General features: G+C 39.5%; 1 protein-coding gene across 8 annotated transcripts in view; it reads left to right on the top strand.

Moving 5' to 3' along the window:
- Positions 1-26,415, top strand: part of RALYL (RALY RNA binding protein like) — a 581,991-nt gene that overhangs the window by 129,946 nt on the left and 425,630 nt on the right. The window contains exon 1 of one of the 8 annotated variants that reach the window (XM_074944173.1): positions 17,156-17,178. The exons of the other annotated variants lie outside the window; for them this stretch is intronic. The gene's annotated coding sequence lies outside the window, so the exon portion shown is untranslated. Of the gene's footprint in view, positions 1-17,155; positions 17,179-26,415 lie in introns of those variants that run through there. 8 annotated transcript variants of the gene reach the window in all.

Here is a 26,415-nt window from a genome sequence, read left to right as displayed (position 1 = left end):
CAAAAAATAAAATGCATGTAGAAATAGTGACATAGGGCCCAATCCAAAGATCAGTGAAGTCAATACGACCATTTCTATTGACTTCAATGGGCTTTTGAATTCCGACTACTGCTCTTCTAGACATTAAACTATTCATGTTCTGAAAGCATCATCTGAAGCATTGAGGCTCGTATTACCCCTTCATTTTCTACAAAAAACACAGTATTTTCATAAGGAAATATATATATATATATTGTCTTTAACATGGAATTTGCTGGGAAAAGAACTGAAGCTTTAATGTCCAGTGGGAAAAATAAACTCTGACAAAAGAGTCACAAATAGTTTAAATTTGCTGGTATGATTGAATATCTTTGGCCTCAGGTCTGCTAAGATAAGACCCCCACCCCTCCAATCCCCCCTGCACATACACTGCCTTCAGAATACTTTTGTTCTTCCATGCTACCTACATAACTTTATCTTTGTCAGTAATGAGGATAAAAATCACAATTAAATTCTACTTCATATAAAACAGGCATGGCAATCAGCAACCTGTTCTTCAGCTGGATTTTGAAATAGTTAGGAATCCGGTAAGGAAGAATTAATGTACTGTGTCTATTAATAAAAATAAATAATAATGTATCAGAAGACTGTATTTCCAGATCTTCAGGTAATCCTAAAACATGAATGTAACATACTTTGGCATTATTTGCCAATTGCTCAGCTTTATCAAAGGAAGCATTATCCTTAGTGATAACAGCAGGTAAGGTCGTTAAGTTATATTCTGTGTCTGAGGTTCTGCACTACTATTTTCCAAATTGTTTGTATGTTCACCAGTAAATTCTGTCTCTTTTTAACAAAATCCAGTATTTTGGAATGAGACCTAGATTTAATTGAATCACAGAGAATTAACAAAGCCAAGATAATGTCATAGTGCTCGCTTAAGGCATTGGCCTATAGTGCCTTTGCCCAAGACATTTGTGTCAGCATCACAGCTTTCATTCCTGTTAATGGTTGCATAGAAAACTTGAAAATGTATGCCAGGTGTAACTGATAAAGGGACGTTGCCCGGAGTCTCCGGAGAGCATAAAACAGTAGTTCTTAGATGTGCGGGAACTCCCGCGTCTCTCTCAATGGTGGACTAACTCCAAAACCTCTGATCTAGGTGGCCTTGCCAACACCATCCTAACTGAGGACTGTGTGTGGTGGGAGGAGAAGAGTGCGGGGATCCTGGCCTACCCACAAACTAATGCACATCTGCTATTGGGTTAAGTGCTGGGGGGCTGCTCCCATCCCTGATGCTCCTGAGGTTGTGCATGTGTGTGTTGGGGGGGAGGTTTCTGTTATTCCTGCAGGTGGCTGGAAGTGGGGAGGGAAGCACCCTTCTGCTTCCACTTCAAGTGGGGAAAATCCTTGTTGTAAGCCAAGGGCCCTGAGTTGCCTTAGTTTAGCCCTGTAATCAATATGACTTAGAGCTTTAAGGAACCTTGATGTAGGGATGCTGTAATAGAGACTAACAAATTTATTTGAGCATAAGCTTTCGTGAACTACAGCTCCCTTCATCCAATGAAGTGAGCTGTAGCTCACGAAAGCTTATGCTCAAATAAATTTGTCAGCCTCTAAGGTGCCACAAGTCCTCCTTTTCTTTTTGCGAATACAGACTAACAAGGCTGCTACTCTGAAACCTGTAACAGGCTGGCAGCACTTCCTAACATATCTACCCAGTTAGTAGCAACTTTGAAGCTGGATAAGAAAGGGGAACTAAACCATTGTTGACTCATTGCTGCAGCTGACTTAAGCCACCTAATATAAAGGAAATGAAATGGACCTCCAGGATCCAGCTGGGGCCTGAGCAGTCAGGTCTGAGGAGGCAGGACTGGCAGTCTGCAATAGACTAGTCTGGTCACCAGAACCCTCAACAGGACCAGTGGATGAAAGGTTTCTGGTAGGGGTGTGTTTGTGTGTGTGTGTGTATGTGCATGCAAAATAGGTTTCTGGTAGGGGCGTGTATGTGTGTGTGTGTGTATGTGCATGCAAAATAGGTTTCTGGTAGGGGCGTGTATGTGTGTAATATAAACAGCGACCATAACCTCTGATGAGGAATGACTATGCATGTGGGAAGTTATCTGGGTCAACAGACCAGAACCCAAGAGAGCTGGCTAGCTTTGAGAATGGAGTTTTGTGTGAACAAAGCTGATCCCAGAAGGGGTGATATCAGTTGGGCTTAGTGTCTGGGGTCTTGTTTAGAGTGGGTTGGGTGAAAATAGGACCTGCTTACGCATGCCCATTGATCATCATCACGAATGGCCTCTCTTGCAGTGGCTGCAAAAGGGAAGTGTGGAAGGAAAGAATTTAAAAAGGGAAAGGCTATTCTTGCCAGTGCTACATTGTATTAGACTATTCACAGAAAGTGCTGATTCCACTGATGAATTTCTTTGTTCCTTGGCCTTCAATTACCTAGGAGACCTTTTCTAAAGAAGGAAAGGAACAAAGTAATAGCTCCTTAAAGCTTAACACTGTGTTTTTAATCCATAGTTTTTTTTAAAATGGCACAGCCTGAGACGGATTGCAGTGTGTTCTTAATCCCCTACCCCCTCCGCTAATATAAAGCAGGCAGAGATTTCAATACACCCTTTGACAACAAGAGAGGGAAAACTAATAACCCCCTGAACACAGCCCATGCATTTTCCCTAATAACTATTTACAGAATTAAAAAGAAAAGAAATCACTCAGTCTTACTACAAATGTTGGTTTTTGTAAGTTTCAAAAGGTCAGGTATGTACTTATCAAGTTGCAATGATGCGCAGTCCCTCAAATTCAGGTATAGGTACAGTAACTGTGAGGAATTCTCTTAAATGCATGTTATAGAATCATAGAAGGTTAGGGTTGGAAGAGACCTCAGGAGGTCATCTAGTCCAACCCCCTGCTCCAAGCATAATCAACCCCAACTAAATCATCCCAGCCAGGGCTTTGTGAAGCCAGGCCTTAAAAACCTCTAAGGATGGAGATTCCACCACCTCCGTAGGTAACCATCCCAGTGCTTCACCACCCTCCTAGTGAAATAGTTTTTCCTAATATCCGACCTAGACCTCCCCCACTGCAACTTGAGACCATTACTCCTTGTTCTGTCAACTGCTACCACTGAGAACAGCCTCGTTCCATCCTCTTTGGAACCCCCCTTCAGGTAGTTGAAGGCTGCTATCAAATCCGCACTCATTCTTTTCTTCTGCAGACTAAATTAGCCCAGCTCCCCCAGCCTCTCCTCATAAATCATGTGCCCCAGCCCCCTAATCATTTTTGTTCCCTACGCTGGACACTCTCCAATTTGTCCACAACCTTTCTGTAGTGGGGGGGGGGGGCGCAAAACTGGACACAATACTACATATGTGACCTTACCAGTGCCAAATAGAGGGGAAGGCAGGCAGGCAGGCAGGGATGGGCAGCCCCTTTAGTGCAAGTGGACCTTGGACACAATTTTAAAGGAAAGACTGAATTCAGTGAATAGTCTATAGCTCACAGTCCTGTTGGAGATCACTTCTGTAAACACAATTACTTTCTCATGTTTTGTCACTGTAGTTAAATTAGTTCACATAGATTTACAAAAATAAGTGCTAAAACATACAGTTATGAACTGGGGAAAATATTCTTTTTTATTCTCTAGGGTATTTTTTATAAGTGAATTTTAAATTAAAAGAAAAAAACATTTGCTGTGGGGCACATTTATAGGGATATGAGTGATGTGCTGCCAAGACATTGTTAGTATTATATATGTACTCAACTTACTAATATCTGCCAGTTATTTATTTCTCTGTTCTTCTATGACATCCATTGATCTTAACTTTTCTTGACATACTGGGTATGGAAGAGGAAGGTGGAAGAAATCTCAGCTATGAAAAGTTGTTTTTCTTTCTTCCCCTCAAGCAATAAAAACATATTCTTCTTGGGAGAGAAAAGACTAGCTATGCACATTTTCCGGTAAGGGGGCAAATTTAAATTTCATTGGATTAAAAAAAGAAAAGAAATACTTAACCAGTATTTTTCTGTTTCTTACAAATAATCTCCAGCAATAGTTATTGTAAAATCCAAAGCATACAGTAGCTATATTAATTCCCACTCAGATATATTTTCAGTGATAGTCATCTCAATGCATATGAGTGATGCAGTAGACAGAACCACTTCCACTTATAAGGGAACTGTACCCTATTAAAAACAGTCACAAATATAAAAAGTGTCTACAACAGTAATGACCCAACAAAAAGTTTTGATTGTTCTAACAAGTAAGTAGAAGACAAAATCACTCACAAGAAGTTCTCTATTTAAAGGGCCTGATACAAAGCCCAACTTAAATCAATGGAAGTCTTTAAATTGACTTACATGATCTGTGGATCAGGCTGAAAAGCATAAGTGTACTATATATCTATAGAGTAGACATCATTCCTTAGCTTATCAGAAAATATATTGTTTAGGTGTATAGTTGACTGAATCTACTTTTAGACACACATTAGTGTTGACAGACCCAAACATTTACCTAAATGATTAACTAATTGTAACAATTAAAAAATCACAAGTGAACCAAAATACTAGAGGCCGATAGGCTCATGCTTACATAAAATATCTGTATATTCATAAGGCAGAATATTATATACTGTACGGAGTGTATGGTCCCAGTTTAGTGGGGATGTAAATCCATATTGCCTGAAGGGAGGAACAGGCTAGGCAACTGTTCCAAAGATCTCCTAGCCCAGTGGGAGATGGAATTGGAGGAAGGATGCACAAGTGGAGAAAAATGTGATATGAAAATAGAACTCAGCTTTAAGTTTCCAAAGGCATTGTTAGCAGCCAGTCTAAAGGGATAAATAACAACTCTTATCATTTAAATGAAAGACATTTTCATCATTCCCTAGGCTGCTGTTCCTAAAGGTTCTGTGGTAGCCAGCCCTAAAATATACAGGATAGCATTCGGGGTATCGGCTGAGGGCTGGTTTTTAGTTCCTAGGGTGGTTTTGGTCTCTGAACAGCCTCCAGTTCAGTGATATGCAGACTGAGACTCGTGAGCTGCAAGTGGCTCTTAAAGTGTCTTCTGCTACTCTTTGGAGCACATGATATTAAAACACTGTGTGATTTAATTATTAACCAATCAGGATGCTTTTACTATGTTATTAACCAATTGTATTTGATAAAATAATAATGGTAATTTTTCTGTGAGAAAACATATTGATATAGTTAGATATTTCCCTTGTCATACTGTTTAAATATGAATATGTAGTAAATGAAACAATGAATTCACACTACTGTGGCTCTTTTGGGTAATGATGATCAATAATTTGGCCCTGAACCACTGAGGGCTGAGTGTCACTGCTCCAGTTGATCTGTGTATGTGGGATATAGCAATTTTTCATAAAACTCAGTTTGAGCCTTCTGAATGCCACCTTACTGATGGTATTCTCTCAAGTATAAGACCCAGACCCTGGTGCAGATCCTCAGCTGGTGTAATCAAGGTGCCATTGACTATAGTAGAGTTATGAACTTACAAAAGCTGAGGACCTGGCCTCTGATGATGTTGCTCTGAAGAACTTTAACATTACAACTTCTACTGAGTTCTTCTGTGTTGTGTTCCCTGGACATTTCTTTTCCTCATGGTTTTTGTTGTGTTAATTACTTAGTTCCCCAGACTCCTCTGGATCTGCTTTTAGCGGAATATAGAGTATAATATACTTTGGCTTATTTATTAGAACAGTCAAAACTTTATGTTGAGCTATTACTGTAGTAGATGCTTTTTTTGTCATTGATTTTAATAGGGTGCTTCTTTCAGACACCCAATCTCACGTGAGTAGTTTCATTGGCATCAATATTGTTTTTCTATATAATGTGAGTGTTTGTTTAAGGATACATTCAGTTGAGTGTAAGAAGGTCAGTGATTTTTGTGTGGTTTTGGCCTTTAACTATGGTGTGGGTAGGCTTCACTGATATGCTATACAGTATAACTGAGAATGCATGCTGAATTTAGAGACCACAGGGAATTCTCTTGCTACACTGATTTTATTGAGTTCTGAGTGGATTGGGCTTAATCCTGCCGTTTGAACCAGACAGGTAAATGGTTTTATTTATTGCTCTGTAACATGTATATGTTATGTCTATGTGCATATGTTCATTATTTTATTTGTATTACCATAGTCCCTCGGAGCCTTGGTCATGAGCTGGAACCCATTATATGTGTATGTATATAACATTCATATGTAATTTTTATGGCTCCTAAAAATGAAAAGGATAGAGGCCTTTCTAAAGAATGGCTTGAACAGGAATTTATTTTATTTCTCAGGGAGAAAAAAAGATGTAGTGATCATGGAAAGAAGGGGGACTTAAGGAAGGATTGGATATCTTTGCATCACAAAGATTAGTTCAGTAGGAGGAGCTTCCGATACTTTAGATACCATTTTGAACAGCAGTTTAATCGAGATTTGACAATACTTTGCTTCAAGCTATTAAAGATTTAGAAGTTATACTTGATTCTGCAGTAGATTCTCTTGCATATAGATTAGATGCACTTGAAGAGAAATGAAAAATGTATCAGATGGATCTAATGCTTGTCAATCAGAGATTGCTACTGCAAAGATTTTGCCAGTGATTCTAATTAGCGATAGTGAGCTGCTACATAGATTCAGGGCTAGATAGTGGCAGGTCTTAGTGTGGGTGTACAAGCAAAGGAGGGAGTAAGGAGTTTGTACCACTGTGCAAGGCCAGACAAAATAGCAATTTCGGCACAGGAGAGAGTATCGACTGCTCTCTCCTAAAATCCTGTCACCCCAAATCATCACAAAGGGAACAGGGTGGAGTCAGGACTTTGCCCCGTTCCCAAACCTCTACTGGCCCATGTGCTGGCTAGACATGCAGCAGGGTGCATGCTTCACTATCAAGAAGGATGATGTAGCATGCACCCCTGTACTGCACAGTGAGAACCTGGGGAGGTGCCTCAGGTAGGCCAAGTCCTTCCTAGAGCACCTCTCCACACTAACCCATCATAGGTAAGTGCATAATGCACTCACTATCTCACCGTTAAAACTTAATAAATTCTCTACAAAAATAGTAGCTCCTTAACCTTATTTTCCCAGAGAGAGCCTGTCACGAGGCAAGACTCACCCCTGCGGCACCTCCTGCTGGTCTCTCAGGGAATTAGCTCTTCCAGCCTCCAGAGCACCCTCTGCAGGCCAGTGTCCCACTTGCCACTGTGTCCCTCCCAGACCCCAGTGCCCCTTTTACCCAGGGTGCTGCCCCCTGGCAGTACCCCCACAGTCTCTGGGTCTCCCCTCCCCAGGGCACCCCCACACACTATCCCCACCTCACCTCAGTCTTTGGCTACTGCCAGTCACCACTGAGCCCCTACACCCTGGGGCAGACTGCAGTGTATAAGCCAATCATCACAGGCAAGGGGGGTTTGGACCTGCTGCCTGTGCCTACCTGTGGGCTGCTCCCTGCAACTCCAGTACCCTTTCTGGCCTTCCACTTGGCCTTCAGCCTGGGGGGTTTTCAGGCCAGCGCTCCTCTGGCCTTCCCCCAGCCCTGCTCCACACCAGGTACCTCCTCAAGCTCCCCAGCAGCCAGAGCCATCTCCCTCCACAGCTAGAGAAAACTCTGTCTGCTCCTGGCCCACTGCCGTCTTATAAGGGCAGCTGAGCCTTGATTGGGGTGTGGCCACAGCTGAGCCTGCTTCCCCCAGTCAGCCTTGGAACTGCTTGCTCCCAGCCACAGCCCTCTCCTGGGCTGTTTTAAGTCCTTTAAGACTGGAGCGGGTGACCACCCAGCTACAAAACCACATAATCAGTCCCTGACACTGAATATGAGACTTCGATAACAACGGATGGGGCATCTCCAATACGGTTGGAGTTCCTAATAAGTTTTAAAACCTAACCTGGAAGAAAGGATTATGTCCCCATTCCTGCAAATACTTAAGCATGTGCATAAATTGGCTCATCTGAGTATTTTGGCTGAATTATAGCATGACTTGCATGAGTAAAATTAAATACACATGGGACCTAAGATATTGATTGTATATATTTCCTATCCCCACACAAAAAGAGAGTATAAAAGTTCTGTTTTCCCAATAAGAAAGGAACATTTATATTTTCCCTGAGTTAGCCCGAGTGTTGCAAGCATGTAGGAACAAATTTATTGCCCTGAAAAATGGATTCTCCTTTCTTTGTGTAGGCATTGCAGCACTCTTCCCCTGCAGAGATGAGAATGTTTTGATGGTCAAAAATATATTTGTGGTCCAAAAATAACTTTGATTATAATAAGACTAAATCGTTTTTTTTTTAATCAAAACAGGTTAAATATATGGGTTAAGTGCCAACAATGCATGAGACAAAGATGATCTCTTTACAAAATGTGATTACTCCTCAGTCTTGGAAAAGATCAATTGATTAATTTTATCTCCCCTAGATTTTTTTTCTGGGAGATTTATGAATGTTTTGAACAATTGCAAACAATTCTGCGACCATCGCTCATGTGAGATTTTTTTTCTTTTACCAGAGATAACTCTGGTGCTACTGCTAATATGAGAAAAGACCCCTCCCATGACTGAGAACCTGATAGCAACCGACGTAGGCCCTGACCCTTTGAGGATATGTAAGATCTTGAAGAGGGAACAGTTGTTTATTCTGTGGGGGAGGAAATCTTACCTTTGTTTCTGTGGCATAATCTCCCCAGATAGAGCATAATTATAGAGTTGAATCGTAGAAGGGACCACTAGCTCATCTAACAAACTGGGGACATCTCTTTGAGGGGACCCTGGAGATTTCTTCCAAGTCCCCTCCCAGAGGCTGTCCTGTGGAAGGGGACAATCAGGCTGTATAGTATCTCAGTGATGAGGACAAAATAATCTGCTTTAAGTAGGGCTTCTTCTTTAAGTACATATAGATAAGTACGCTCACATTACGGTGTCTTTACCCAAAGCAATTCATGAAAAATAAATCCCTATGGATCCTTCTCCTCCTCAAGAAAACAATCTCAGCATTCAATAAAATTAAAATAATGGATAGAAAATAGAACATTATTCTTATGGCACAATTTCAAACAGAAGGATTACAAAGGCTCATTTCTATCCTGAGCATTCATCATACTTGGAATTTCAGCATGCGTTCGTGTTTAGCCTCTCCTCATTCTAACTCTAGCATAAGGACACATGAAATCCCAACAGTGATACACGAAACTGAAACTTAAAAAAAACAAGAACATAAAAACAGAAGCATGGAGATTTTAGTGTCCTGTGCTATTTTGCCACGCAAAGAGAGTTTTGTTTCTCTCTCTCTCAAAAAAAATTGACGTTTCTCAGGTTTCATTGAATATTGCTTATATAAACTTGAAATGAATAAGCAACAGTGCTTAAGATTTCTGTTTTTTTCTACTGTAGAATCTGAAAGATTTGGAGACTGAGCACCATGGTTGGGGCATGTCTAGAAGTTATGAGGACAATGGGGAAACAACATGGTCCCCCCTCCCCGCCCCCCGTTCTTAAGATCACAAAATGGGACGTTGACACTCTGTTCTTGTTTGTCTGCTCAACTAGTGGATGATTGCTCCTGCTGCTGCTTCTGTGTCTGGGGTGGCTGAGAAAGTGCAGAGCCAAGCCTTCACTGTTCTTAAACCTCTGCTGGGGCTATGAGTCTGAGATACGACTATTTGCCATTTACATTGACCACTCTCTCCTAAGCCACCCATGCAAGGTGACTGGCAGTAGCCAAAGACTGAGGTGAGGTGGGGATAGTGTGTGGGGGTGCCCTGGGGAGGGGAGACCCAGAGACTGTGGAGGTACTGCCAGGGGGCAGCACCCTGGGTAAAAGGGGCACTGGGGTCTGGGAGGGACACAGGGGCCAGTGGCAAGTGGGGCTGGTGGTCAAAATCAGGTTTATCGTGAAAACCTAGCATCAGCTTTAACTATGGCAAGCCAGGTATTGTCTTTTCCCCAGGTGTTGACTTTATGGACTTCGTAGTTTTGACCACATGTCAAAATCACTTTTAACTTTTAACAATCTTCCTGGACCTATTTCGTAACAACAAAAATGTGGAAACAATTCAGTTGACAATCATTTAAATCTCAGGTTTCATCTACATGTTGTAGATTGATTCCAGTAACATGTTTAAACGGGGCTAGTCAGTTAGCACATATGTGTTATGGTATTGTAACCTTTTAACTCTCTTACAGAACAGTTGATAACAAGTAACAGAAAGTTTTGACTGAAGGAGAATATGTATTAAGGGGAAAATATTTTTTCTCATAACTCAAAAACTTATCTGAATGATTTCTCCCTTTACAAATTGTATCTACTGCATTATCTCTCTACTATGATATAGGAAGGAAGGATTTATCTTTTGTCATGTCTCCTTTGACACTATGTGTAATCTGCTACTACAGAGATTCTATCTGATGGGAAAAAATAAAATGAAAGGAATTCACAAAAGTATATGATGATAATGTGTCTGTATTTTCTCTCCTATTAAAAGAAACTGTAGCTTTTCAAAAGGAGACAGAAGATATTCCACAATAAAGTTAGCCTGTTAAAATAATTCATGCTGAGTGTAGAATATACCAACCAAATCTGAAGCATTCTTGCCAGGGGTGTAGCCTTTTAGAGTTATGCACAAAGATGAGTTACAAAAAAGGCTAATGTAATTCAGTTGGTTTTTCCACTTTGAGCCAAAATGTTTGATTAGTGTCTGAGGAACATATAACTAACAGAGAATGAGGTCAGAATCCTGGGATTCTGATATAAAACTAGTTTTATGGTTTTGTACAACAAAAATACAGAGGGATGTGAACTTATGGTTCATTACATTTTAGCTAGACATCCAAAAGTTGGGGAAAATTTTATTCTAAACATTGAAACCTTTTGATGTTACTTGTCCCTCAGTACTTGAATAATGTGTTCTCCCTCACTCTGATAGAATCTTCTACCTGACAAGCTCCAGTTGTTCCCTACTTTGTTCTGTCACTTCTTTATCCAGATGTTCTCAGCCAGGCAGGGAGTAGCGTTCTCAAGACAATTTACAACCTGAAGGAGAAAGTGGTGATTGTTGCAGGCTGGAAGGGTAGATTATCCAAACCATTACTTAGCTGGACACTGGTCCTTTCTGGCTTCATTCATAAGGATGGAGAAAGGTGTGGGCTGCTATGTACTATGCGTGAAACAGTTAATCTGTGCCTAAACTAAAGACGTTAACTTAATACATGTTTTATGTAGTGTAGCATATCAAGGGGTTGGTCATGAATCACTGTAGTTAAGGATGTGTAATTCTTTTCATTCCTCCTCTTGTTTTTACTCAGCCATAACTCTTACATTTCTACCTTTGGGGCTGAAATGGTTAATCTCTGCCTGAAACTGATTTTTTGGAAAGCTTGGATAAACACAGCTGAGCTGTTCTTAGATAGCAAGGAGAGTATGGAAAATTACACATACTCTTTAATTAGTAAAAATTGTGTCTTTTTTGTTGTTTTTTAAACAACTGAAATAGCTTGGCAAAAATAGTCTTTTGTGAGGAAGGGTGTATGACCTAGATCTGGAGGAACTTAGCTTTGATTTGAGTTTTGAGGTGTTGAATCATGTATCTGTTGAAAATGCAAATTCAGTTCAACCAAAACGTTTTGCTAACTTGCGTCCATATTGGGCAACATGGGTAGTGGGCATAATAGGCCAGGGGAGACTATGCCTCCCCTAACCCAGGCCCTCGTCCCACCCAGGCTCCACCCTCTCCCCTGAAGCCAGCAGGGGCTCAACTTTGGCTGGAGGCCAGTGGATGGCTGGGGCCAGTGGGTAGCCCAGCGCTGAGGCCAGTAGGTGGCCCAGCGGCTGGCCCGGGGTGGTTCAGCTGGGGCTCAGCTGGGGCTCCTCTGGCTGTGGGGGAGGGGCAGGAAGGGAAGGGAGGCTTGGGGCTCCGACAGATGAGGGGGGGTGGTAGGGGTGGGGCCTTGAGTGTAAGGGGGGGGGCATGGCTAGCCTCCCTGATGGGGCAGGGGCTCTCACACTGCCCATGTTGGCCAACTCTTTTGTTAGAAACTAATAAAAATCAGAAATGTTGAAACAGTTTATTTCCACATTTTCAGAATGAAACATTTCAATTTTTTTATTCACGAGACAGTTGCTAGAACTGGGTCTGGCAGCCATGCTAACATGTCCATACTGCACTACGCAGACCTTCTGACTTGGGTCTGCAGCTTGATCTGCATCCGCACGGCAAAATGACAGGGCTTAAACCCAAGTTACAGTGGGACTTGAGCTCTGACCCACCCTCCTACTAGCATCCTAGGACCCAATCCCTGTGTGTTTGCTGACCTGAGTCAAACTGATTTGTGTGTGGATGGAAAGGGGGCTTGGACTCAAACCTGAGTCAGAGCCTGGCCTTAGTGTCTTTGTTCCAGACTTGTACCCAGGTCTCCAATATCCCAGTGAGTGCCTGACCACTAGACTATTAGGCATAAGCAAGAGGTAGTGGTGCCCTCTTCTTCCTGCATTTGTGACTCTAATCTAGCCATTTACTTCCAAATTTCTTTTGCTTTTTAAAAAAATACACCTAATATGTTTTCTGTCAGGTCAAACACGCCTTTTTGTTTATCCTAAAATGAGATTTTGTTTTTTGTTTCTTTGTAAACCAACATTTTGAGACTGCCAGTGAACTGAAAAAAATCAATTATTCACTCAGCTACTATTTCACCCATTGGGTCCATATATGTGAAAAGTACATAGTAAATCAAACATACAAAACATATTATGGCCTAAGTAGTACAGACTAATAGTGAAATAGATCACTTAAGTTTTCAGCTATGTTAGCTTTGTAGTTAAGCGTCTCATCCCATATGTATCTTGTGTTAGAAAAGAGACAAGTCATTGATTATTAGGGGTATGCAAGATTCTTTCTTGAGGTCACCAGAGTGAGAGAGCCCAAGTAGTTTTCCCTGACTCTCACAACCTCTGCTACTTAATGTTGCCACATATGGTTTACTTGTGTCATAGCATGGACTAAGTGGACATGGAATGGAGGATGCTGGCTACATTGCAGTCCCCTGAATTGCACCAAACAAAGGTTGTCAAGAAAATGATAGTATAGGGGGGTTCTGACAAACTTTTCTCCCCCACCGCCTGCCTCTTTCTTTCACCATAGGAAAAGGGAGGTGGTGAGTAAGGTGAGAGAGATGGGGATGCATGGCAAAAAAATTAAAATAAATAAACTTTAAAAGTCCTCTTTAACCAACCCTCCCACCCCCCAAAAAATCAGCCAGCTTTTTAACCAGCTTCTTGAATGAAAAATTTCAATTAATTCTGATTATAACATATACATACAAGGAGGCAAAAATAAGCTCCAGGATTCCCTTACTGTTCAGTTCTTAACTATGCAATCTTAATTGTGTTTTTTTCATATATATATATATATATATATATATATATATATATATATATATATATATATGAATATATAAATATATATATTTATTTAATTATGGAATATAGATAGATATATAGATATAGTGTTTAATAGCAAAGATTTTCAAAAGTGACTAATTGTAAAGTTTTGGATACCTTAGTGGAGGCTACTAATTTTCTGAGGGTTGGCGATTGGCACTTTTTTGAACATCCGTTTTGCTCAGCAAGCAGTTGGGTGCTGAGTCCTTTTGAAAATCTGGTCTTACAGTCCTGATTCAAAATTATCTGAAGTCAAAGGAAAAACTCCCATTGACTTCAATGGGCTTTGGATCAAGTCTTAAGAGATTTTAGGAGATATTTCCTACTATAAATGTTAGTCTGTGGCATACATTAACCATCAAAGGCTGCGTTAGAATCTGCCATCATGAACACACTTTAAGGAGTTAAAACAGCATTTAGAAGGAGGAAAAATCTTCCCAAAATATTATCACTAGACGTAGACACAGTTGGGCCGTATGCTATCTTTCTGGTCCAAAATATAACCAAATAATATGATTGGTGAAATCAAAGGCTTTATCACAAATAATTGGGCTCCTACATTCTTTTTATTCTCTTTGGGAGATTAGATTCTCATTTGTAATAATGTCATGCAGTGCACAAAATAACAGCTTAATTATCTAATTTTTTCCTGCTTAAATTAGCCATAAATTGTTATCAATAGCAAATGAGTATTAAGGAAAAATGAGATGGAGTTGAAGAGTTTCAGAGACTGAAAATATCTTACAAAGCTCTGTTTGCAAGATTCAAAGGATTCTCTGCTATTTCAAAATTTAGCACTTCAAAAGAAGTTTTCAATTTGCAAAACTCCATATGTAATATATACTGATGCACAACAAAAATGCATTAATTAGGCAGATTACTCTGAGATGGATTGAATTATCAACATTTGCAAGTTAAATTCAATATCTCTGTGAACAAATTTGAAGAATGATTCAGAATTTGCATGGTTTTTGTGCCCATAGTGAATAACTAAAAGCTGGGGTAAAATTAACCTAAATACAATTTTAAGTATTTATCAGGTGAATTGTCATTTCATTTTTACTTCAAAACCTATGGACATTTACTGGATTCTAGGCTCAAATAGCCAATAAAATGTGAACAGATTAAAGTTTTAGATAATGAGTCAAAACCAGGACAACTAACTATCCAATGTTTACTTCATACATACATGCATCTCTACTTCAAAATGATGCTAAACCATCAAACATGTATGGAATTTAATATTAAAACAATAACCACATATTTGCAATGTTTCCTAGGTAAGAGATGATGAATACAGGACAAAACAAGGGGAACATTGTCTGGATTTACCATACTCTATTGTGACATCCTAGTATTTTGTTTATATTTGCAATGTTTTATTTCAAGGCATTTTTCTTTTCCCTTTTAATAAAGTGTAAGTAATGCCTTATTTATTTGGCATTTTTCCTGGTATTTAAGAGATTGGTTGAGTTGTAATTTTCTTTAACATTTGTTGTGTTCTCTGTAGGCTGCTGGACTTGGATGCAGTGTAGATTATACTGGTGATCTATTTATTTATTTATTTTATTTTATAATTGCAGCTTGTGTGGCATGGGATTTAGGACTGCTGGCTTCTAATCCCCAATCTGCCATATTACTACACAGGAAATGACTTAAATGTCAGAGCCTCAGTTTACTCATCTGTAAAATGTATGTGATAATGAAACTTTATTCAGTGATTGTAAAGTCCTTTGGGGGTCCTTTATCGGAAATAAGCACTGTATATAAATCAATACCAAGATAGGTGCATTTTTATAAATAGATGATGCAGTATTATTATAGAACATTTTATTTTAAAATGGGGTAATTTTTATCTGGTACATTGTCTTGTCTTTCCAGGTATTGATATTTACCTTCCTTAGAGTAACCTCACATAACTTTTATCAGAATTGAGGTAGGATTTCTGTAGTCTTGCTTTTTAGCCATTTTGTTGGCTTTTACAATTTTAAGTCTCTGCTCGGGCCCTGGGGTCTAATTTCTGTGCGGCTGTTAAATGGATGTTCAACTGCAGTTGAACTGCAGGGTAGAGCTAGGTTTTGCAGCCGGGGGCAGGGGGCAATGGGTCACCAGTGGTGGGCTGGAGAGTGAACTCACTCTGCACTCATTTGGCAGTGGCAGCTCCTGCTAGTGGGGCTGGGCCTGGCTTCCACCCCAGGCATTGAAATTTGGAGCACAGGGTTGCAGCGCCATTCAGATTTGGCCCATCCTTTGGCCAAGCCAAATTTGAGAAAGTGGAGATGCAACATGGGGCACAGGGACACAGCAGCATGTGACCCTGTGCACCATGTTGAATGCCTGGAACAGGAAGTTGGTACAAGCCCTGCAGAATAGGAACCAATGCTGCTGGGCATGTGTGGGGCAGACTTGCTCTTCAGCCCCATATGAAAATTCATGTTGTACACCTCCTTTTGTCAACTGCATAATATGCTTGAAAAGGTGTCAGATGTACATCTAAGGGCTACTGCAGGGGTAGTTGCCCCCCTACTCTGCTATTAGCTCCACCACTAAGTAGTTGGTACCAAGTATGTCTCAAAGCATTTAAGCACTTGTGTATAAAATTGTGCTCCTTGAAGCTTCTCAAAGGTTTGGGAGTCAGTCACATGGATGAGGAAGGATTATTTGACATAAGGATTCTAAGACTAGGCCCTTGGTATTCTTGTAGTAGTTCTTTGGAAGACAGATTAGTGGTCACAGTGCAGGTGAAGTAGTCCTGGGTATTAATACTACCTATGTGGGATGTGTGTCAATATGGTTTTATTTTTGCTTTAATTATATAAGATATTAAAGAAACTTATCTTCCTACAAAGGTCACTTGATGAAAAGGCTATAAAGTTCTGTTTAAAATACCATTTTCTTCAGGTTTTTTTCATTATTAGTGCCAAGTTAAGAAGGCAGTTTATTAAGGTCTAAATTAGCCAATGTCACAAAAGTACATTTCAATAGTTCTTTTCTACACCTGTACTAAGGAGTGACAGTTTGACTACCATTCAACCTTTAACTTTGCATGTACAATAAAAGCAATGCTACTAAGGAGTGGAAAATGGTAAGTACTAACAGTCAACAAAATTATTCCAGCAGGGTTTATAGACAATTGTACTTAGTTACTCAGTGAAAGAAGGGACTCCTGCTTTGCAAATAGGTTGTTAGTGACAGAGTTGAAAATTTCATCAGCATGCAACCACTTACAAAGAGACAAAGTAGAGCATAATCAAGAAAGTGCTGGCATTAGCAACTCTCATCCCCTCACAACTTGATTTTTCCCTCTAGTTTGCCTCACTTCACTCTAGCCTTTTCTCCATGTATTTTAATCTTAACTATCATAAAATATCTTTTAGTAAATTCATGCAATGAATTGTTGCAGGGAATTTTGCAGTCTGTGACCTTTAATACTTGGTTATTCAGGGACTTGGCTATGCTTGGTCCTTGATGTCTATTGTGGTGGCTGGGGATGGGGGTGAGACTGCAAGGAGCCTCTTTCTGTTCATTGTGGAAATGTGCGGTTCCTGTGCTCAGGGAAGCACAGGGACTCATCCCACTTTACTTTCTCAGGGATGCTGGCATCACAAAGAGGGCAAGAAAGGAGTAAGAGGAGTTACGTCCATATCCCTACTGCCTTGTTCTCAACTGACCTTCAGAGTACCCCAACATGCAGGGAGGAGAGTGTGGACCCCTTAAAGGATGTATCAGTGAATGTGCTCCACCTGAGTGCCAGGTAGATCCAAGAGGTGCAGTATCTCCTTGTGTTTTCTTAAGCAGTGCAGCTTGGCACTATGTCCAGCATAAGGCTGTGTGGTTATTTCTCTCTCTGTTTCTCCATCCCCCCCCCCGCCTTTTTTTTTTTCTTTTTGAGGTTGAGGGACATGTTGAAACTCATCAGATTTCTATTAGCTGAAAGCTGATATGAAAAACTGAACCCCCCCAAGAAGGGTCCAGGGATATCACCCTGGTAGAGACCTCAGCACCTTTCCTTTCCCTACGTTTGGGAAACAATAGCTCTTCATCTGGGCATATGCCCCTACTCAGTGGGGGGCCACCCATCTTCCTCATTGGACTTTGGTGGCTGGTAGGTTTAATCCTTTGGCTATTAGGTGTGTCTGGTATAGCTCTTTGTCTGAGACACCTTATAGCCAAAGGAGTAAATGGGATTATCTCACTACAGTGAAATGTGCAAAACCTTGGCAGACTCATTAAATACTGAACCAGTGACAATAAATTAGAGTTGGAAACTTGGGGCCACAAAACAGTCCAAACCCCTAAGAAGATATTGTCTAAATCTCCCCTTTGTTACATTGGTTATACAAACACTTTCTACTCCAACTTCTGAAAGGGAATGTGAGAAAGACATTTCTTCAAATTACCAATCCTTACAATGCAGGGGCCTGCCAGACCTCTGAATTCCTCTAAAAATTTTTAAAAGATGAGACTACCTCCCTAGAGCTGAGCATCTCCATATTAAAAACAAATCAAAAATTATCCTTTGAGTTACAACCCAGGTATGTCATTCCACTGTGATTGCCCCACAGTTTAAAACTAACGTTGAATGCTGTGATTTCACTGTTCAGGCTTGATACACTAGTTCATCAATGATTCTACTTGGGATCACTTTAAAATTGTTCTGCTCCAAAACCCCTATAACAAGTAAGATGCAAAAGGAATACAATCTCCTTCTGTAGGCTGGTGGGCATTCCCATATTCAGAGAGCTCCTATTCTATTGTTTTCTCTCTGTGCATAATATGCTGCAGGAACTAAAGTAGGCAAGAAGAGAAGTTTTAGGAGAAGCCCATTTCCATTTCTTTATTTCTCTTTAAAACCACAGACAAATTTGGTGCTTATCTCTTGAGTCATATCTCTCAGTACCAATTATTGCTACTTGAGTCTTAGGCACTTGAGTATTATCTCTCAGTAGCAATTATTGCCATGGAAGAAATTTACTAGCTATGTTCTGCCAATTACAAGTATTCTTGACCATCAGCAGCAGCACCTCTGCTATTTTAGTCCTGATTATTCCCTGGGCACAAATTTACAGACATGTACAGTAGTCCTGTGATCTACCTTTCCCTGAAGAGAGAAACAAAATAAGACAAAACCTCAGCACTTTAGATTAGTTCACTTGAGAAAATATTTAAGCTTTTTTAAAAAGGGTTAGTAATATTCGGACAACTCTTTCCCTATTTGCAGTTTCCCTTCCTTACCCTAATTTCTCTACCGCTGCACCGTGTGGTTAATTTAGTCGGGATCTCTGTACAATACATTATATTTTCTGATGTTCATGTTGTAAGGTGTGGAGCCTTGAGCAGGTCTGGCAGCTTGCCCCAGGATTCGTATTGGAAAGCTGTGCATTCTGGGACTTCTCTCATTCAGAATGCCTTGTACACTTCTCCATGGAAATTTCCAGCGTGTGTCTGTCTGGATATCATAGGTACCCCCCCCACACACACACACATACACACTACTTTAGTATGAGAGCCTCACAATTTTGAATGTATTTATCGTTACAACACTCTTGTGAAGTAAGGAAGTACAGACCTTCCAAATCTTAGAGATGGGGATGAAAATAAGGCATGGAGAGAATAAGTAAACTTGCCTGAGGTAACTCAGGAAGACCTTGACAGAGCAGGGAATTAATTCAGGTCTCCTGAGCCCTAGGCAAGTGCTCTATCCACTGCAATATCCTTCCTCTCCAGTGTGTAAAGTGGAATGTGTCAGATTATCATACTACACTTAAACTTTGAATAAACTTTAAAGAAGCTGTGACAGAAATCAGCACAAAGAGAGGCTTCCAAAATTAACCTTAACACTGTAAAAGGTTACAGAATTTTTTTCCTGATAATTTATTTTGTATTGGACTCAGCAGCAAAGAAAAGTAGGCTAATTTAGACTGTTTTAGAATTTGAAAAAAATAATCTCCTCTCCCTCACCCAGGAGCCTCTTTAATAGTGCTATATTTCTGTGTTTCATTAACACTGTCTGGGAGAATCAGTATTTGTAACAGTATCTTTCACCATCTGGAAAAGCCAGACGGATACTCTAATTATTAAACTAGAGGTGGATTTTAACTCTACAGCCCGAAGTGTTTTATGAGTGGAAGTCAAGAAGGTCTTACTTAAGATTACATGTGAAGTAATTTTCCTTATGTATATGATCTTAAATGACATAAAAAAGTATTTTGGTTAGATGGCTTCTGTGGGCTTAGGGGAATCAGATCACACATAGACTGGTTTTATATGGTGTATTAATAATACCAATATGAATACTTTAAGATAAATTTGAAATGAAAAATTTTTGTTGACTTAAATTTCAAAAAGCTAGTACTTTTGTCTCAATTTCTGACTTCACCCCCCTTTTCACATTTCTGATGTAAATACTTCAGAACTCTTTTCTTTCCATTTTGAATTATAGTTCAGCCGATGGCACGTTGTTTTCACCATGCAAAATCTACTACTCTTCCATTGTCCCTGGCACAATAGCTCCATAGAAATCCTAGAGAAATCAACCAAATAACTGCTGAGCAGAGATGATTTGTTTGAAACATCAAAGTACAGAACCTGCCTACTCTCGGTGGAATGGCTATTTATGATATACAATACCTGATTGTGTCTAATATTCCACTCTAAGCCTCTGCAAGTTGTAGTAGCTTTGCCAGATAGGTGCTATAATACTAGTCTTGAGCTTACTTGACTTTCATATTTTATTCTAATTGAATTGCAGCTTAGTATAGCAATTTTAAGGATCAATACTTCTTCACAGAGCCAGGAAGAATAAAAATCAATTTGAACACTTCAGATCCTTCATCAGGTATTACATCTTCAAATAGAGCCCCTTTCTCTGCAATAATCTGCGTGATTCTGTTAGCAGCATCAGTCACTGACAAGAAGAAACTTGGATCTTTCATTGTTACAGAGACTGATATTCCTTTTCATAGGGTTAGAAAAGATCCATAATAGCTTTTATACCACTATTTTTGAAACTCTAGACTTCATTAAAACCCTCTTCAGCTTTTTCTCTTTTAGCTTCCTTGCTGCTTATGAATTATTCAAGGCAGATTTCACTTGAGGTAAATAGTTTGATTTGAAGGTTTTTGTATCTGGATTTAGATGCAACAAGAAGTGTTAAATGCTCAGAATTTTAAGTGAATAGAATTGCAGAGGCCCAGCTATTAAGATGGAAGACATTTGCTGTTAGTGCTCTGGGGCTGCCATTGAGATTTCAGCTCAGTGCTATTTGTCATTCTGAAGTAGGTAGGCATTATGATGCCTGGAGTATAAATCAGTCTTTACATGGTGTCGAGTCCCGAAGCACTTTGAACATTCTAATCCACTTCTGAGTTAACAGAACATTTTTGGTTTTACAAGCTTTTAAGTTTCCTTTTCTATTTAACCCTGCCATTGTATAATTAATCATTATTATTTTTTGGATTTTTATGCATCTCAATCAAATAAAATTCTCAGTGCTTACTTCAAAGCTGTGGTGCCACTGACTGAGATACAAGCTTTAGTTTTTATCTTCCACTGGAAATAGTTTCTGTCCAAGTATTTATTCTTTTTTTTATTATCCCTGTACTAAAAAAGTTCAGTAAAATCCAGTCTTTTTCTACCACCTTGGCCAGCTGGACAGGCATTATTTGAACAATCTGAAGGAGGATTGTTTGTGTGCCCGTTTGGATTTTATTTGTGTGTGTCTTCCTTGTGGTGGTGTCTACTAGAAAAAGTAGAATGTGAGAGAGTAGCAATTTCCCATGACTGTCATTAGGGTTGTCCTGTGGTCCAGAAGCCAATACTGGCTCAGTGCAGCATAACAAACACTTTTAAATTCTTACCTTCTATCAGCTGGGTGGATATCCCAGAACCCTGACCAAGTAGAAAGGGCCAACCCAGTTACTGTGTGTGTGTGTGTGTGTGTGTATAGAGTGCATCAGTTCATTGAATCCAACTGGTCTCTGTTCTTGCAATGCACCCATTGATTAAATGTTTGAACCTGCATAGGGCATGTATAATGTTGTACTAACTTTCATTGGATACTTCAACTTTATAATACAATGGAATTGAAATCATAATCTCCTGAAGTGTTGAGATCTATTTAATTTTATTTTTTGTTGCCATTGGTTATTTACATTAAACTAAAGTGCTAGGCACTTTAAAGACTTACAATTTATTTTAGCAAAAAGAAAAGGAGTACTTGTGGCACCTTAGAGACTAACCAATTTATTTGAGCATAAGCTTTCGTGAGCTACAGCTCACTTCATCGGATGTAGCTCATGAAAGCTTATGCTCAAATAAATTGGTTAGTCTCTAAGGTGCCACAAGTACTCCTTTTCTTTTTGCGAATACAGATTAACACAGCTGCTACTCTGAAACCTGTCAATTTATTTTAGATGCATTGCAATGAAGATTAACCAAGTGAGTGTATGGGAGGAGGGGAAGAAAATGGGTTTCAATGATAACATTACATAGTTACTTATGTTTAATTATAACCTGAATCAATGTAACCTAATCAGATACTGGGCTGTGAATTGAGTAGCTCCTTGAGGGAAATGGAGGAAAGAAATCCTAATTACCAGGATATTCAGCAGCTGCATCCCTGAGGCAGTAACTTGTCCCTATGCAGTGGGGGAAGGGGAGGGGGGTTCTGTGTAACAGTGGATCGTCCAGCCAGTTCCCACTCTGTTTGCTTTCATGCTCCATGCTGTGAAGATTGTGAACTCTCAATGTGTGCTCTCTTCTCCTCCTCCTATCTCCCTCTTCCCTCCTCCCCTCTGCACACAGCAACACACTCTCATTCTTTGTACAGCAGAACTGCACTCTCCACTTTGGTTGTGGAAGAGGAGCCGGTTGTGCCCCATTTTGCACTTATTTTACTGTGCTTTACTTTTTTAGGGCCAGATGAGATCATTAAGCTAATACTACAGTGTCCTTCTCTATCAAACAGAACATATAATTTCCCCAGTGATTTTTGCATGAAGCTGAATTTTTGTAAAAAGACATCCTATCTTGACTTTAAAACTTATCCTGACTTTAAATCTCCAATTGATGGAGGACTGATTGTGTCCTGTAACCCTCACTGATTAAACATTTATGTCACAAGTCAATTTTGAACTTTGCTAAGTTAAACTTCCAGCCATTGGATTGTATTGTGCCTTTGTCTGCTAGTTTAAAGAACCCTCTAGCATCAGATATCTCTTCCATCTTTAGATACTCTATGGACCTCTGAAACTTCTCTTCAGTTAAATAAAATGAATTATTTTAATCTGTCATTGTAAGACATGTTTCCCAGATGACAGATCATTCTTATCACTCTTCTTTGATCCCTGTCCAGTTTTTCAACATCCTTTTTAAAGTATGGAGACCTAAACCGGACACAGTATCACTGGAGGAATCTCACCAATGCTGCATACAAAAGTAATATTGCCTGCTTACTGCTACTTGATATTATCTTCTTCTTATTATTATTATTATATTATTACTTGATATTATCCTGTTTATACATCAAAGGATCATGTTAGCCCTTTTTGCCACACCATCACACTGGGAGTTCATGTTCAGTGGTTATCAACAATGACTCTTAAATCTTTTTCAGAGTCACTGTTTTCAGACCCTCATCCTGTAAGTCTGGCCTACAGACTTTGTTCGTAGATATATAATCTTGAGTTTAACTGTTTGAAAACATGATTGTCTGCACCTGGTTTATTAAGGGATCCAGATTTCTTTGTATCAATGATCTGTCCTCATTTGTTGTTCACCATGCAACCAATCTTTATATTCTTTGCAAATATCAATAACTTTATATTTTCCTCCAATCAGCTGATAAAAGTATTGACTAGCACGGGGCCAAGTAGTAACCCCTGCCTGACCCCACTAGGACAGACCACTGGTGGATAATTTCCCACTAACAATTATATTTTGACAGGTTTCAGAGTAGCAGCCGTGTTAGTCTGTATTTGCAAAAAGAAAAGGAGGGCTTGTGGCACCTTAGAGACTAACACATTTATTTGAGCATAAGCTTTCGTGAGCTACCTGAAGTGAGCTGTAGCTCATGAAAGCTTATGCTCAAATAGAATTATATTTTGGGATATATTAGCCATCTTTGAGTCATTTAATAACTATATGCCATATTAACTTTGTATAGTGCTATTTTTTTAAAAATCAGAATGCAGAGTGGAGCTAAGCAAATGTATATTATGTCAATACTGTTACATTTATCAACTAGATTCATAATCTCATCAAAGAATGTTATGATGTTCATTTGACAATCTATTTTTTCATGAAACCATGTTGAATACTATTAATTGTACTTTCTGTTTTCCAAGATGTTATCAGATAGCTGTAGGAGGTAGAAGGAAGGAAGGGGAAGAAAGCTGTAGAGAATTAGGGATAGGAGGAGGAGAGGAGATACTGAAGGCTATAAAACCAGATGAGATGATGGAGGGGAAAATTAGAGGGAGAGCAGAAAGTAAGAGCAAGGATTAGTTCAAAGAAAAGAGAAGTGAGAAGTCTGAAGCAGTGTTGTAGAGTTGTCTTTGGTACAACAAAACTGCAAAAAGACTGTGAATGTCGTGGGGCTGCTAAAGTGCGGAAGACTGTAGTTAAAGTGCGCTCAAAGGTATAGTTCACCAAATGTTATTCTATCAAGTTAAATGCACTGGAAAACAATTTTTGAGATGCATGAAATGACTTTTCTAGTGGAGTACTGTGTGGCTCAGGAGAGTGACCTTTTTATTTTTTTAATCACCAGTTTGAAATAAGCTCAAGTTAGTGATGACCAAAAAGTGTTACCATTTGGTGGTGCTCTCAGTTTTGTTCCCGGGGTATACTTCACAACACGCACGTGCAGCTACAACAGTTGTTACTAGTTGGCTGGCCTCAGAAAGACCAATGTATGTATGGTCATTAATGGAGGCTGAATGGGTATTCCCCAAATTATCTTCCCACGTAGTGAAATGAATTATTGCAGACACATGTTGGAAGCTTGTATTTACAGTGCCCATGCTGTACTTGTTTGGCCAAACAGAGGACTTTGTTCCTTAGGGCTGTTGTTCTGGTATCCTTGACAGCCCTGAATTTCTGAACGTGCACAGTCGTTTTTTTTCAGGGTTATTAGTATTCTGTAATATAACATATACTTTGATTAACTCATGGAGAGAGCTCAATAATGGATATTTCCTGGGAGACTCTAGAAGGGCAATTCTCGTCTTAAAAGTGGCTTGTGTCTCAAAGACTCTTGTAAACTGAGTGTATTTAATAAACAACGGAAATATGTCTTTTCTAAATGACAGCTCCAGCAAACTCACCCTGGTTTTGAGAGCCAAGATGGATGGTTTTCTTCTTAAACATCATGATCAGTTCTTATGTAGGAAAAATTAGGCTCTCAGTTACATCTGCAACCCCATTTTCATCAGATGATGCCTTCAATGACAGCTAGGTAACCTCCACTTTCTTTGCTGGGTTTTCACAGATGTAACTGTGTAGATAATTCTTCTACAATGCATGAGAAGGAATAGAACCCAGCTCATTCCTCCTTACCTGCTAAAAGGAGTAAAAAGCAGCAAAAGTTTATTTTCTCAGTATCTAGAACTCTGAATACACACAGGAAACAGATCTGTTGAGTAAATATAGCCATTTTTACCTACTTACTTTTCAGAGAAGTGCACTTTAAGTTATACTTTTTAATCTGTATTACGGCAACAGAGCGATAATTGCCTTAAGTTTAGAGATCTCTTGGAGGTGATGATTTGTTAGAGATGTTTAGAACAAATAAGACTCATGTTGGTCATGATCACTACTGAAAGCTATGAAAAATATGAAAAAAATAATTACCCAGTCATGCAATTGCAATGTTTTTGATATCATAATTCTCTGCTGCCATACATGGTAATTCAGTGTTAGTGTTTATTCACATGCTTTGTGCAAGTGCACATGTCTACACAAAGTGCAGAGCAGTGAAGAATCAGATCCCCGTGTCTGCTTGTTTGTGTGAATATTATCTGTTCTAAGTAGCAGCTCCATCTAAGAAGATTCCTCAGCCAGAGAGCTTTAAGTTGAACTGTGCTTTGACACACATGCTGTATATTCTCTCTGTGATGCTATTTTTTTTCAGAAGTTGTAGACTATAAATATAGCAAATGAGAAGCAGGTCTTGATTGTCAATGTTCTTTTTATTTCTAGAAGTAATGCCCACAGATTTTCTTCTTTTTGCTGCTACAAAACAACATCCTATTCAGGACTAACCATGTGTAAATTTGGAAGCTGCCAGAGGAGTTGCTACAGCACTGCATTTTTGAGTGCTTAACAGTCTGCAACCTACCAGAATATTGTTGTTTGTTGAGCTCCTACTTCTTAAATGAGATTAGCCAGTTTTAACAACACAAAAATGGATTTAAGTGGCTTTGTTTGCTTAAAATCTTTGAAAATAGTTTCTTTGAAAATGCTACAAAATTGTAATGACTTTTTCCATTTTAAAATGCTGGTAAGGTTTTGAATAAAAGGATTAAGTTGACTCTCCTTTTTCAGGAGACATTTATAAAGGCTGAAAAACAAATACATTTGCACTGAATAGTTTTGCAACTGAACTGATTTTGTTCTGCAATGAAATGTGGTCAGTACAATGAAAAACTTGTTTTGCATAGGCACTACACATACCAGTGCAGGCGCCAAGCCTACACTAAGAAATGTGGGCCTACCAGTTTGCTAAGCCCCCTCAATTTAAGTCAGGGCTCATTGCTGGGTTTCCCATGTGGTTCTTAATGCAGGATTAAGGCCTCACTTAATACAGTAGAGACAATGCCTCCTGAATGCCAGCCTATGAAAAGACCAGTTGTAAAGAGCTTCCACTGCACCCTCTTAGGAAAGTACAGTGGCTCCAGCTGCCCCCTCCTCCTTAAGAACATAAGAACAGCCCTCCTGGGTCAGACCAAAGGTCCATCTAGCCCACTATCCTGTCTTTCGATAGTGGCCA

The sequence above is a fragment of the Natator depressus genome, chromosome 2 (genome assembly GCF_965152275.1).
Source record: "Natator depressus isolate rNatDep1 chromosome 2, rNatDep2.hap1, whole genome shotgun sequence".
Classification (NCBI taxonomy): domain Eukaryota; kingdom Metazoa; phylum Chordata; order Testudines; family Cheloniidae; genus Natator; species Natator depressus.
This window is presented reverse-complemented; position numbering and strand designations above follow the sequence as displayed.